General features: G+C 35.0%; 1 protein-coding gene across 1 annotated transcript in view; it reads right to left on the reverse strand.

Annotated features, from left to right (window-relative positions):
* Positions 1 to 12,666, reverse strand: part of CCDC178 (coiled-coil domain containing 178) — a 182,995-nt gene that overhangs the window by 3,574 nt on the left and 166,755 nt on the right.

Below are 12,666 nucleotides of genomic sequence, written 5' to 3' on the forward strand. Positions count from 1 at the left end.
TAAAATAAATAGCTAAATTAAGCCATAGACTTCAGTGGGATTCATTTGATTCTCAGCATAACTGTTACTTGATTTTATACTGGGGGCCATTTTGATCAGGTGTTTATGAAGCACTGGGTCATGGAAAAATTTCCAATTCTTTCCCTGAAAAAGTTCATCATGCTAGGAAATAAGCTGCATTTTACAAAGAACAAACTAAATTAAGTTTATGACATTTTATTCAATGAATAAAAATTAAATTTAGAAACTGGGAAACATTTATTTTAAATATATAATGCCATAAAATATTGTCAGTTATCTTCGGCTTGCTTCGTAAGTTTGACAGCGCCATATACTAGTAGGTCTCAAATCATTAGAAATAAAGGTAAAAAATACAAGGCAATATTAATACTTGATTCTCACAGAGACGTAAATTAGGTGTCATTTTAATGAAACTAACGTGTTTAAAACACAATAAACTGTGAAAATCAGGCCCTGAGTCCTTAACTGACTTTTAGTTTGTCAGCTGTTCTACCTAACATCTTGCAGGAACAGCAAGGTAAGATATATCAGCAAGGTGGATATATCTGAGCCGGACTGCCAAACTTGAAAAAAAGGTGAGTAACTTGATTCTTTTACTGATGAAACCAATTTTATAGCAATACTCTTTTTTGGAGACCTAGAAGGACTCATTTGCTGGAGGAAAGAAAAGAAAAAAAAAGAACAAAGAATGTACTTTGGCCATGTAAATTCCTTTCTTGAAACATCATGTCCACGGTCAAATAGTAACTTCCCAACAAGCACTTGAATCTCAATTTCCCATAAGATTTATCCTCACACATTTTATTTTAGATGTTCATAATATTATTGTTTGATGAGTATTGTAACTTGGAAGCATTGTAAAATTTATTCCTGGAGAATCAGGTTCTTCCTGGATGTGTTACATATGCAATCATGATTCCCAGTTTGTGAAAACTTGTTCTCCCGTATGGTACATTTTAAAGTTACTTAGAAAAGAGTTCCTCAGAAGTAAATAATTTAATGTGCTGCCTGAGGGGAAAAAGGAATAACTGCTACAAACCGCCTTTTGACACAGACACAGAATATCTGAAATAAGGGAAGATACAGCAAATCAAAAAGATAAACAGAAAAGTATGGAAAAAACCCATAGGAATAATCATAAAGTTATAAATAAAATGTGAATGTCAAATTGAAAACTGCATACATTGCCTTGGAAGCAAGCAACCATAACACCATAACATACAAACTGCAGAGTGGAGTCGAACCAGTGGTCCATCCAACCCACCCAGCAATGGTCATGATGAGAGGCTATGCAGAGAAGAGGATAGGGGAACAATGTATATATGCAATATTTCTTCCTAACATTTTCCTATCCCAGAACAGACAGATGAGATCAGACTGAAGCAAATTTTTGCCAGAATTCCCTATGCTCAGTAAGTATTCCGAAACGTCAGAAGACCTCCCTGTAACCACAGGGTCATGCTTCTGCCTTTCCACAGTCTCAGATACTTCTGTTGTCCCTGTAGCACATGTGGAGACTCAAGAAAGGGAAGTTTTGCATCAACCTTGAAACAAATTAATTCATATTCTCTGAAAACAAATGTTAAATTATCTCTGTAGGACTGAGCAACCATCAAGTCAACTTGTACCACTCAAAGCTAAAGAGTTTGGCAAGATGGAAAAGTCATGGAGTGGCTCTCTCAAGTTTCTCTCCATTATGTCCCCAAGGACTTAACTGTCCAAGATGGAAGCTGCCTCCATCATACAGGAGGGACAGAAAACTGCAAATGTTGCTTCAGAGGGATCCATACACACCTTAGAGGCTTCTCTCAAATGAAGTTGATTTAACTTAAAAATAATTTGTGCTTCTGCCACTAATTTTCTCCAGTAAAAATTTAATTTTGGAAAGGAAAAATCTCCAATATTCCCTAAAGGTGCAAATTTTCTTAAAAAGATTTCTTTAATTATTCCAAAGTGAATGGCAGCCCAAACAGGCCACTTTTTTATGTGTTTGTCTTGCTAAGGCAGAAATAACACTGGTTATAAGGTGAAGCTAACATGCACAACTTCTCAACCTGAGTGGTTATTGGGCAGCATTGTATCTGTCAGGGTGACACTGATGCTGTCAGGCTGTTACAGATTGAATTCTAGAATTATGGGATGTCTGAGGTACTATAAGGCAATGAAAAATTCTGATGGTTTAGACAGAGGAATATCTCAGCTCTTTGATGATCAATAGGAGAAAGATGACAAATGGCTTTTTATTCCTGAGACATATGGAACTAAGAAAATCAGAGAGACAAAAGAAAAACTACGAATTCTTTCAGAAAACTACCTCATCACATTTTAGATTGCTAATCACAAGTGCTAATCTGACCTATCTAGTCAATTTGTTTCCTTCTCGTGTCCTCTAAATTTTACCTTAATCTTTCAGACACTATCTGTTAAGAAGTGGGGATTAAAAAGAATGAGAAATAAGTGAAAAAGAAAGGTAAGGATATAACACTAGCAGTAGTTAGACTCATCATCTGTATAGGTCAAAGGTGTCACTACAAAATATGGAGAATTATTATTGCAGTGAACTAAATAAGATGCTGAGATATAAGAAATATGAGAATAGAGGTGGAAGGTTTTGCCGCACTTGGACTGAGTGATAGCTAAAAATTAATATCTCACTGAAACTAAGAACATAATCCTCCACAGTCTCCCAGATAGTTATCAAAGATACAAGAAATTGTGTGAAGGGGAAGGGCTAAAAAGCTTGCCCTTTTATTTGAATCTAATAAAATATGGTGCCTTGCCTTATAAAATCTGCTTTGCCTGCGTTCTTAGGCCATCAAGATTATTAAAAAAATCCTATGACCACAACACTAAAGTTTTGAAACAAAGATGTAATTTTAGCCATCAGAAATAAGTTTAAGTACATGACAATGCAGTGAGAGTATGTATATTGTCTTCAACCTGAGAAAAAATAGTCCCCTGTTTAAGAAAGACAGCCCAATTTCATCACTGACTTCACAGGAAACAGTTTTAAGTATGTTTTTTGTTTTGCAAAACTTTAGTCCCTAAAGATTAATTGAAGTGAAGCATAGCATTAAGAGTTTCTTTGTTTGGTGTACTCTTTCCTTATCTTGTTTTAGAAATTGTAATAAAACTAAAATTCATAGCTTTGAAAAGTCTGTGCCAAATGAAAAAAAGGGGATTTTCTGAAGTTATTATAGATAATTAAAATGCTCCAGTAAAATTCCACGATAGCTGTGACAGGCTGGCATGCTAAACCAACACAGTGAAACTGCTGTGAGCCATCACAGTTTTGGAAGACAGTTAAGTGTAAGAAAGAAAGCACTTTTCCTTAGTCTTCCACTCAGCTTACTGCTCCAGTGACAGTAGGTGTGGCAAAACTGATGGTGAGTCAAATGGTGATACAGACTGTGTATCCTTGTGGCAATGCTGAATATTACAGGAATGAGAAATGAAGCGCTTTTAGAAGAGAACCGCTTCTGTTTCATTTTCTTCAAAATTATTCTTACAACTGAGTAGTTCTATAAGGTGTGATTCTTTCCACCACTCTTACCTCACAAAATAGAGAAAAAATTACAAAAAAATTATTTCCTTGTACAAAGCTTCACAGTCCCCTGAATCAGCTGATAGCAGTGTCTTTTTGTTTGTCTCAAAAACAAATTTCTGCTCTACTACCTCAGTTACCACCGGGTTTGGACTCAGAAGAATATCCCATTAATTTTGGAAAAAGTGCTTCTTAAGAGAACCCTTGCAATTGAAGACCTAAATTTGATCCCTCACTCCTCAGTCTGGGGTACCATACGAAGGTATTTATAACAGTCTGTGAGCACAGAGGCTGTAACAGAATTTGCTCAGAACATCTCTTGAAGGAGAAGTGGTTCTTGCTTCTCCAACACAAAGTTTGAGAAAGGGGTAAAGATGGTGGTACTTTATAGAGAAACCATATATATCCAACTGAGGTAGATAGGAAAGAGTAAGGGGAATCAGAGAGTAATGTGGTGGCTTACACCAAACTGGTATTGTAACATTTTTATTTGCTTTCTGCTTCTGTCCTTAATTGGTTCCTTCTGTAGTGCCAGCAGCAGCCCTCCAGAGTACACAGTCAGATGACAGTCATGTCATGTCGATCCTGTGACAGATGTTTACTGATTTATCCTTAGGAAAGATTCGGTTTCCAGATCTATCTTCTCAGGCATAAGCAAAAGGCATAATATAAGAGAGTTTTATTTCATTCATAACTTTGTCCTCTCCTGCTACAGGTTGCTATTTATTTTTAGAAAATGTTCATGTGCAGGTTGGATTATTTTAGGAAAAAAATTAAAATAAGAAAGGGCTGAAGTTTAGAAAATGAACCCAGTATCCCAGTAAGAAAGAAAAGGTGATATGGAAAAAGGCTGGAAAAGCAATAAGCTGAGGCATCACGTTTGAATCTTGAATGTTTTTAAAGGATACATTGGGAGAAGATAGTGACTGAATTTAAAGAAGGTGCTCATAGTAAAATAATGTAAAGTATTTAATTCCTCAAATGCAACTTTGGAAGATTATATGCCTGTTGCAAGAAGTTTCTTTTAAGGAGTTTTCCGTGAGAAATGCTTGATTGAGTCAATTACAAGATGGGATAACTAATACAATTTGATAATTTTGCACATGACAGACAGGATTCCATTCCCATAGGTCATTTGATTCTCTGCAGGTGGCTCTGTTGGTTTCTGGAATATTATAGTGTGAATTACATGTTACACAAATGAAAGGCTGTTATAATTCTGGATAACATTGTATTTGAGCCTACAAACATCTTTAGGCCTAATGCAAAGATTCCTTTGAATAATTTATCCAGCTAAGTGTCTGTGGTCCCAAACTCCTAATTTAAAAATGTTGATAAATGAAGTATCTCTTTAGCTAATAAATGAAGTATCTCTTTAGTTATCCTTTGTCAGCAACATTCATTTTAATGGAAAGTGAGTTTACAGGGTTACATGATTGAACTACTGAGCCAAGTCAGTGTTGGCAAATGATGGGCTAAATTATTGATGTTACACACTAATGAATTCTGATGAGAAATAAAATACAGACATTACATTTCAAGTGGTTCATAATTATTTTTGTACTTTAAAAGCAATTTTATTCTTTTTCCAAATCATACTGGTTCTATAAAACAAAAGCATAGTTAGTGATTATAAGCAAAATTATTGAGTTTGAGGCAAAAACGCTCCTGTAAGTTTTCTTATGCAAGTATAATGCCATTCACACTAGGATTCTGATTTCTTCTTATACTTCTGGGAGAGGATAATTAAATTAAATGTCTAAATTTTTAAACTGATGTCTTTAAACAAAATAATCTACTTTGGAACCATAGTTAAGAGTTCAGTAAATGAGTTTATAATCTATAATATATATCAACACGTTTACTAGAGACATTCTGAGCTACCATAATTAATTCAGGTGACGACAAATACAGAAGAGCTGCCAAAAAGGAGCTTTCAACATGTAAACAGTTTATCATTAAACCTGTGTTTTGATATATGTTTAAAACGGGTAGAAGGAGGTTACTAAACTTCAAATAGCCCAAAGTGATGTTGCAAGGTTGAATCATTAATTTAAAATGTCATTTCTCTGAGCCTTTAGTCACTGTACTTGATAAAGAAATTTATTCCTTAGTTTTTACATATAAAACCAGAGCTAAGCATTTGCTCACTCACAATAATCTTGTAAATCCTATCCTTAATCTCATCTTCCTAAAAATGTGCTTTATTTAATTTTTATCCCATCCTTAATCTTGCATTCCTGAAAATGGGCTTTATTTAACTTTTCTTAATTATACACTGAAGGTTCACGTCAATTGCTGGAGAAGCAAAACTATGAAGTGTCATTTCATTTTCTTTTTGACACATGACAACTGAATAACCATCTTACTTGTCAGATCATTGCTGAAATTTCTTGTCAATCAAAACAACCATTGGTGTCTTGAAGAAGCAAGTACATGCGAACAGTTGTGGTTTTAATTGAGAAGGGAATTTTGTGATCCAAATGATTGACTTTGAGAGGTCATTGTATTTGGCCAAGGTCTCAAAAGAGAACTACAGAATCATTGTCATAAACCTCTGTGTTACATATAATTTAGCCTTAAACTTTTCACAGAAATGTAGTAAAATACTTTGAGACATTTTGATTGTTTGTCTGCGTTCCCATATTGTCCCAGGTAGTCATAACACACCTACTCAAACCAAAACAGCTAAGCTCTCACAGAAGTTCAGTATTTCCTATACACTTTGCTAGGAAGAACTTGAATTAATTATTTCTGGATTTTGAAACACTTGGTCTTTAAACCACTTCAACTAATTTTTCTCCAACAGGAAGGACTCCACTAAACTGTAGATAGGGCTGACAGCATTGCGTATTGTGAAAGTTGCCAAGCATTTGCTTTTATAGGATCCATTCCTTTTTTTTTTTAGTTTGTTACAATATACCAAAAACTAGATTTCTTTGGTAAGTTTAAAAAATGACAGGAACAGGTCATACACTGCTAGCAACAAAATTTCAGGACCATGAGGCTCTTAAAACACAGTTTGCCCATGATTGGTAAATCTTAGCTTGATCTTGGTAGCTCTGAAAATGACATTATTACAAACTTGAGCCTGGCGATAGGTAATGCTTCTTCAGCAGTGGTATCTCAGAACTGATGTGGTTTGAATTGGGCCAAGGGGCTTTAGAGTAGAGATGTCTTGCCTGTGCTCTCATTTTGGAGGAGGAGGAGGAAATGTCTTGATATGAATGCAATAGAGCAAGAGCCAAAATGGAGTAACAAAATGGAGTTAGATTTGGAGAAGGCTTGTGATGATATAAAATTTTGCTGCAGAGAAGGAAAGCTGTCAGTGGTCCGTCAGATGAGGTTAAGACTGGAGTTGGCAGGTCTCAGAGGGTGGGAGGTGGAAGAAAGTGACCATTGGTTTAAAAAAAAAAAAAAAAAGAAGATGAAAACTGGGACTTGAGGAACAAGGGAAGAGACGAAAATGGAAATCAATAGGCGGTACCAGAGATTAAGTCTGGAAAAGGAGCTTGAAAGGAGAGCAGAAATGGCTGGGCCGGCAGTCTGGGAATGAGTCAGGTGCAGGAAAGTCTGACAATTGTCTGGAACGAGATGCAACACAGGCATGGGGTTGGAAAAAGCGGACACTACAAGCTGGAAGGGCTTTGATTAGGCAGAAATGTTGAGCAACAAGTTATGAATAAGAGGTAGACAGCCATCTACTACAGTTTTTATTTACGCCACTGGTTAAAGTGGCAGATACATTTATTGGCACTAACTCTGCTGATAATCAAGGTAAGAGTCAATATAATGGTTTATATTCTTGGAGATTTTAGAGTTTAAAAAAGATCTTTCAAGAAAATTATTAAGATTACAAAAGCAAGGTACTCAATTAAAAATATTAGGATTGAAGTTACTTATACCAACTTAATTTAGTGTATTTTGTGTAAATATTTCAACACAGATTTTAGTTACTTTAGTAAAAAAGTAAATTTATGCTACTTCAAGAAATAGAAATCTAGTTGTCTTCTGATTCTGGAAGAGCATCAAGCCCAACCTTAACATTTTCTGAAAACTTCTCAATTCACCATGAAGTGATTCAGCACATTTTTACTCGATTGAGTTTTAAACCCTGAATCTCTCAACTGGGGAGTCCAGAGAATCTTCCTACTATACACTAGAGTTTTTAATTGGCAGCTACATTTCCGAACAGCTTGATTCATATCGTACTTACTTCCTATAATGCAACATTTAAGTGAAGCCACAGAAGAATTGAAAGAATTAGGTGTTTCTATGCACACCAGGACATGTTCATGGTTATATGAGCGTTTGGATTTGATGTTTTGAAAAACAAAGAGTTTACATGAAGCATAAGAAGCTTGGCATGTTAAAGCATAAGTGGCATAAAAACCTAAATGAAGCTGAGTTATGCCAAATTATATGTACACTTCAAAATGGTAAAGGAAATTATGTCAGAATAAAGATATTGGACTTTTGCCATGTGATAAGCAAAATCAAAGACCATGAAAATGAGGCAAAGAAATCAAGCAAGTTCTAATTTCTTCTGTGAGTTTGGCTTATTTTAAGATGACTTTCCATTCTCTCACTGGAAAGGTCACTTTCATCATGCAGCAACAAAATAAATGGTCATGAACATTTAGTGTGTCCATTCCACAGCATGGCAGCTGTGTTTGCCACCAAACCTACATGATATATAAACTCAAAGAATTTGGTGAATGCTTGTCAGGGTTATCAGCTCAACCTAGAAGAATCTAGACAAACATAGCTGATTTAAGAATTCAAATGAATTTGAATCCAAAATCCATAAGCATTTGAGAGGAAAACCCTATATTTTTAGGAACTATATACTGGGTTTCCATGTTTCTTCAGAACTTGATTAAATAAATAACACATTTTCAACCCATAAGCATTACCCCCAGGAGCAGAAGCAAAAATAGCTGATCTTAATTCCTCTGCACTGTACAAGATAAATATTTTATAAATTAATGATAAACCCAGCAAATTTTAACCTCAGCATTTTAAATGGTTTCTATGAATAAATGTGACTAAACACAAAAGCTTAGAACTAATTAAAAGGTGTGCAGCCATGTCCCCTTAAGAAACATTATCTGTCATCCAACCCCATATGTCTCCAAGACAAGGCAGAAACAGCAAGACTGCTAAACTGAAATCAGCAGGCAAAAAAGACACAACTGAGTGCAATCAGCATAAATGGAGATAACTCAACCCATAACAGAGAAAAATAAAAGAGAAGGCATACAGATTTTGAAGAGCATCAGCCCTGAGGGACACCGTAACACACCTGTGTTAATAATTTAGAGAAAAAAAGATGTACTTAAATGGACTACCATCTGACAGCTAAGAAGCAAGCTAAGAATGTGTGGTTTTCAGAGAGCAAAAGGGTAAACCTGCTTGTAACATGCAGGATTCCAGTTGGTCCTGCCTTTAGTGGAATTTCACTTGTCTTTCTTGTAAGGAGGTGAAACAGGGTGTCATTAAAACCACAGATTCTGCACAGTCAGTAAAATATTTCCTGCATTAAGAATCAAGGCCAAGGTCTTAAAAGAGAACCTGGGTTGACTGCAGTAGATTCAGCAAACTTTCAAAGCCTTAGTAAATTACAGTCACTTCTTTCTCTGGTGACCTCTGCAGAATTGCTCAGATAAAGACAAAACCGACCAAAACACTTTTCTAGCGTACATTAGTGTAGTTCAGTACAGTGGAATTTTGAGCTACAACAGCTTTGCTAAAATGTTTTAAAGATTTCAGGGTAATCAAACAACTTGAGTAAAACTCTAGAAAATTTAAACAATCACAGCATTTTGCAGTCAGAGTGACAGACACCAGGTTGATTCTTCGTTCCTTGGTGCCTTATGTACCTATTTCCACCTGATGAAAATGTGTAATACTGCTACCAGCTAAGGAGTTTCTAAACACTAAATTCTGATTATCTATCAGAATATGGTATGCAAAGGTGCTGATCCATTAAAAATTAAACCAATGATCTTGCATTTATTAAAATGTTACCTTTGCCATGCCACCATCAGGAAAAGTGTGTACAAAAGCCTTCAAAGTTACAATGAGAGTAGCAGTGATACTCTGCTTTTGTAGTACTTTGACGCTCAACATAATTTTGACATAACTGTAGTCAAGATAAATCATCTAAAAAGATGGTCTAAATTGAAGACTGTCAGAATTAAAACACAGGTACAGTCCCAACTAAAGTTACATTTGCCATCATATATCGTTTTTGCAATTAGATAGCTAATTGAACTTACTCAAGAGCCAGGTTATTGAAACTCCAAAACATTATTGGAAAAGCAAAAGTAATTAACATAAGAAATACCTTGCCCTTACACTTTTGGGACAAAAGATTTTACATTTTTATAATGTTTTAAAAATTAAATAGATCAATTTTATTATGTTTTGCTGGATTAAAAATTTATTTCATAGTTGTAGAAGAATTTTTGAAGACTGAAATTCTCCAGCAAACCATAGAATACCAACTGTACTGACAGTGATAGTAAAATACCTGAAAAGCCCATCTATAATGGAGAACAAAGATCTTTCTCTGACTACCACAATAACAACAAAGTCTCTTTTCAGAGCCATTGTGCATGTATGTAAACTTCCCCAAATGAAAAGAACAGAGCAGTGCTCATGTGATTCCAGGGTACTTTTAGCATTATCTCTCAAATTAAAAAATAGCTCTAGATTGTAATTTTTCTCTGCTACTGATTGCAGTCAGATTTCATTAAAGAAATTTTTAAAATTTGAAATGGTTAGAAAAAGGGTAGAGCATCAGAAGATTAAATAGTCTTGCTCAAGAAACAGCCCTGCACTTTGCTCTGAAAAAATATGAAATAGATGAAAGCCAAAAGTGGAAGTATAAATAATTTCAGTTATTGATCTCTACTCTAACATTTGGTTTGATTGCTAACATATTTATTCTTTGCTATTAGTATGGAAGAATATCTAATCCCTATTTTTAACATCACAATTGAAATGCTCAATTTTAAAACTTCATTTTCTGCCAGAAGTATATTCACAAAACATACAGACACTAAGTAATCAGTTAATTATTCCCAATGCAAATATTAAATATTGAAAAAGGTAAATGGCTACAAAGATCATGATAAAAGCCAGGAAAAAATATGTTTAAATGTTTGATTGAAATAAAAGATTCCTAAAAGAAATCAAAATCAAATTTTGTATGAAAAAAAATCAGTTAATGTCACTAAACTTATGAGTGTTGATAAGTAATGATGGAACTCTGGTCAAATCTGTCTTTCAGTTTGAGACAGCTCTTTATTTTCACGTCACAATTCTCACAAAGCTCTGCTGCTCTGTATAACTGAAGAGTGTTGCTAGTTAAAAAGCACATGGTGAAAAGGCCAAAACCTCCTCCATTATCTACTTTTAAGTCTCTTTTTGGATCTCACCCAGGTCACGGCTTCTGTAAAATATTAGAAAACACTTAGGCAGCCAATGTACTGTATCTACTGCCTCTCCTAATGCACTCTTCTGTCATTCACCTGCTCCTGCTTATTCTGGTCAAGGTAGCTGCTGGGACACAAGCTCTTGTGAGCAGGAATCACTGTTTTGCCGCGCACTTATCAGTGTGTTCCCATCCTCATACTTTAAGGTAAGGCGGTCACTAGGAACAACAAATTCTGCATATTTCTGGCTGAGGGAAAAAGCAACGGGAGGAACAACGGTCGGATTTTATTTTGGAAGTGTGTGCCACTGTGTTGAATGTCATCAGTATAAGAACTTAATTGACAGAAATTCTTTTGGCAATTGATTGATCAAGATTGATCTGACAATAACATAGATTTACAAAGACATCAGTTCACATACAATTAAACCACTGCCAAGACCTCTAAAATATAAAAACATCACCTTGCTGAATGGAAATACTCTTCCACATGCCTTTGTAATTTCTCTTAGCTGAAATACTTTCCATTTTAATTTTATTTTTTTTCTTGTTCATTATTTTAGTTGTAAGTTATTACCAGCCAAACTGCATAAAAATATACTAAAGTTATCTGAATACTAGAAAAGGATTAGAATATCAGAAAACGATGTCATGGATAATGAAAACAGATAGGGAACAGAAAGTTTTCAACATTTTGAACAAGAGATTGTTTTTGGAAGATCTGAGTTACTCAGATCTGAACACCCCCAAATGCTGCTGGGAGTTATGCGTAAAAGTTTAGTCTAGGCCCATTTGTAGCCAGTTGAGTTAAGATTTAGATGAGACAAGATTTACAGACACAGTTTCTCAACATGAACAGCATGCATGGAAAAACATACGCTAAGGTGAAGGTTTTCTGCAAAACTTACTTGTTGTCACATGGACTAGTTGTTGACAGAGGAGTTCAATTGCAGATGAGGTTTGCAGTACAGCTATTAAAATATTGCACAACATTAGATTCATGTAAAGATTTGTGCGTGAGGAAACCAGATGCCACCTGTGGCTTCTGCATCACCGCTATTGTTCTTCACGAGCTTTGAGCTCCAGGTAGGTCACCCTGTTCATCTACTCTCTGTTGGAGTAATCGGGCACAAGAGAGTACAGAAACCATTCCAGACATAACCCCGCAAAAATCAAAAAGAAGCTTTTCCAGTTTTTCAAATGCTAAATGAGGAATTTGAATGAAAAAAGGTGTTTCCCCTGGCACAGAGGTCAGTGCAGTATTTAGCACATGTAGCAATCCCAAAGTTCCATAGTATTCCATAAAGAGTATTAAAAATCATTACTAACATAAAAACCTGATTATATTTTTATTTTACTTGTTTTCCTTGACTTTCTGATTTTAGTATGATTGAATTTTCTAAATCTTTTGCCTAAGTAGAAAAAAATGTAGTAGAACATACACTATTCCATAGAACATATATGGAAATTTGAAATTCTGAAACAAAAATCCTCTTAGTGAGATATTGAAAAGACATCATATGCTGATGCAAGTTAATGATATTCTAGAAATTATTCGTGTTAGATTTTACTTTAATGCATCAGATATTAACTGCAAAATATAAGTACATAATATTAAAATGTAATAAATTGTTTCCAGAATCATACAACAAATCTTGAC

This window comes from Empidonax traillii, unplaced genomic scaffold (assembly GCF_003031625.1).
Source record: "Empidonax traillii isolate 1590-97213 ecotype Southwest subspecies unplaced genomic scaffold, ASM303162v1 scaffold119:size1479319, whole genome shotgun sequence".
NCBI lineage: Eukaryota > Metazoa > Chordata > Aves > Passeriformes > Tyrannidae > Empidonax > Empidonax traillii.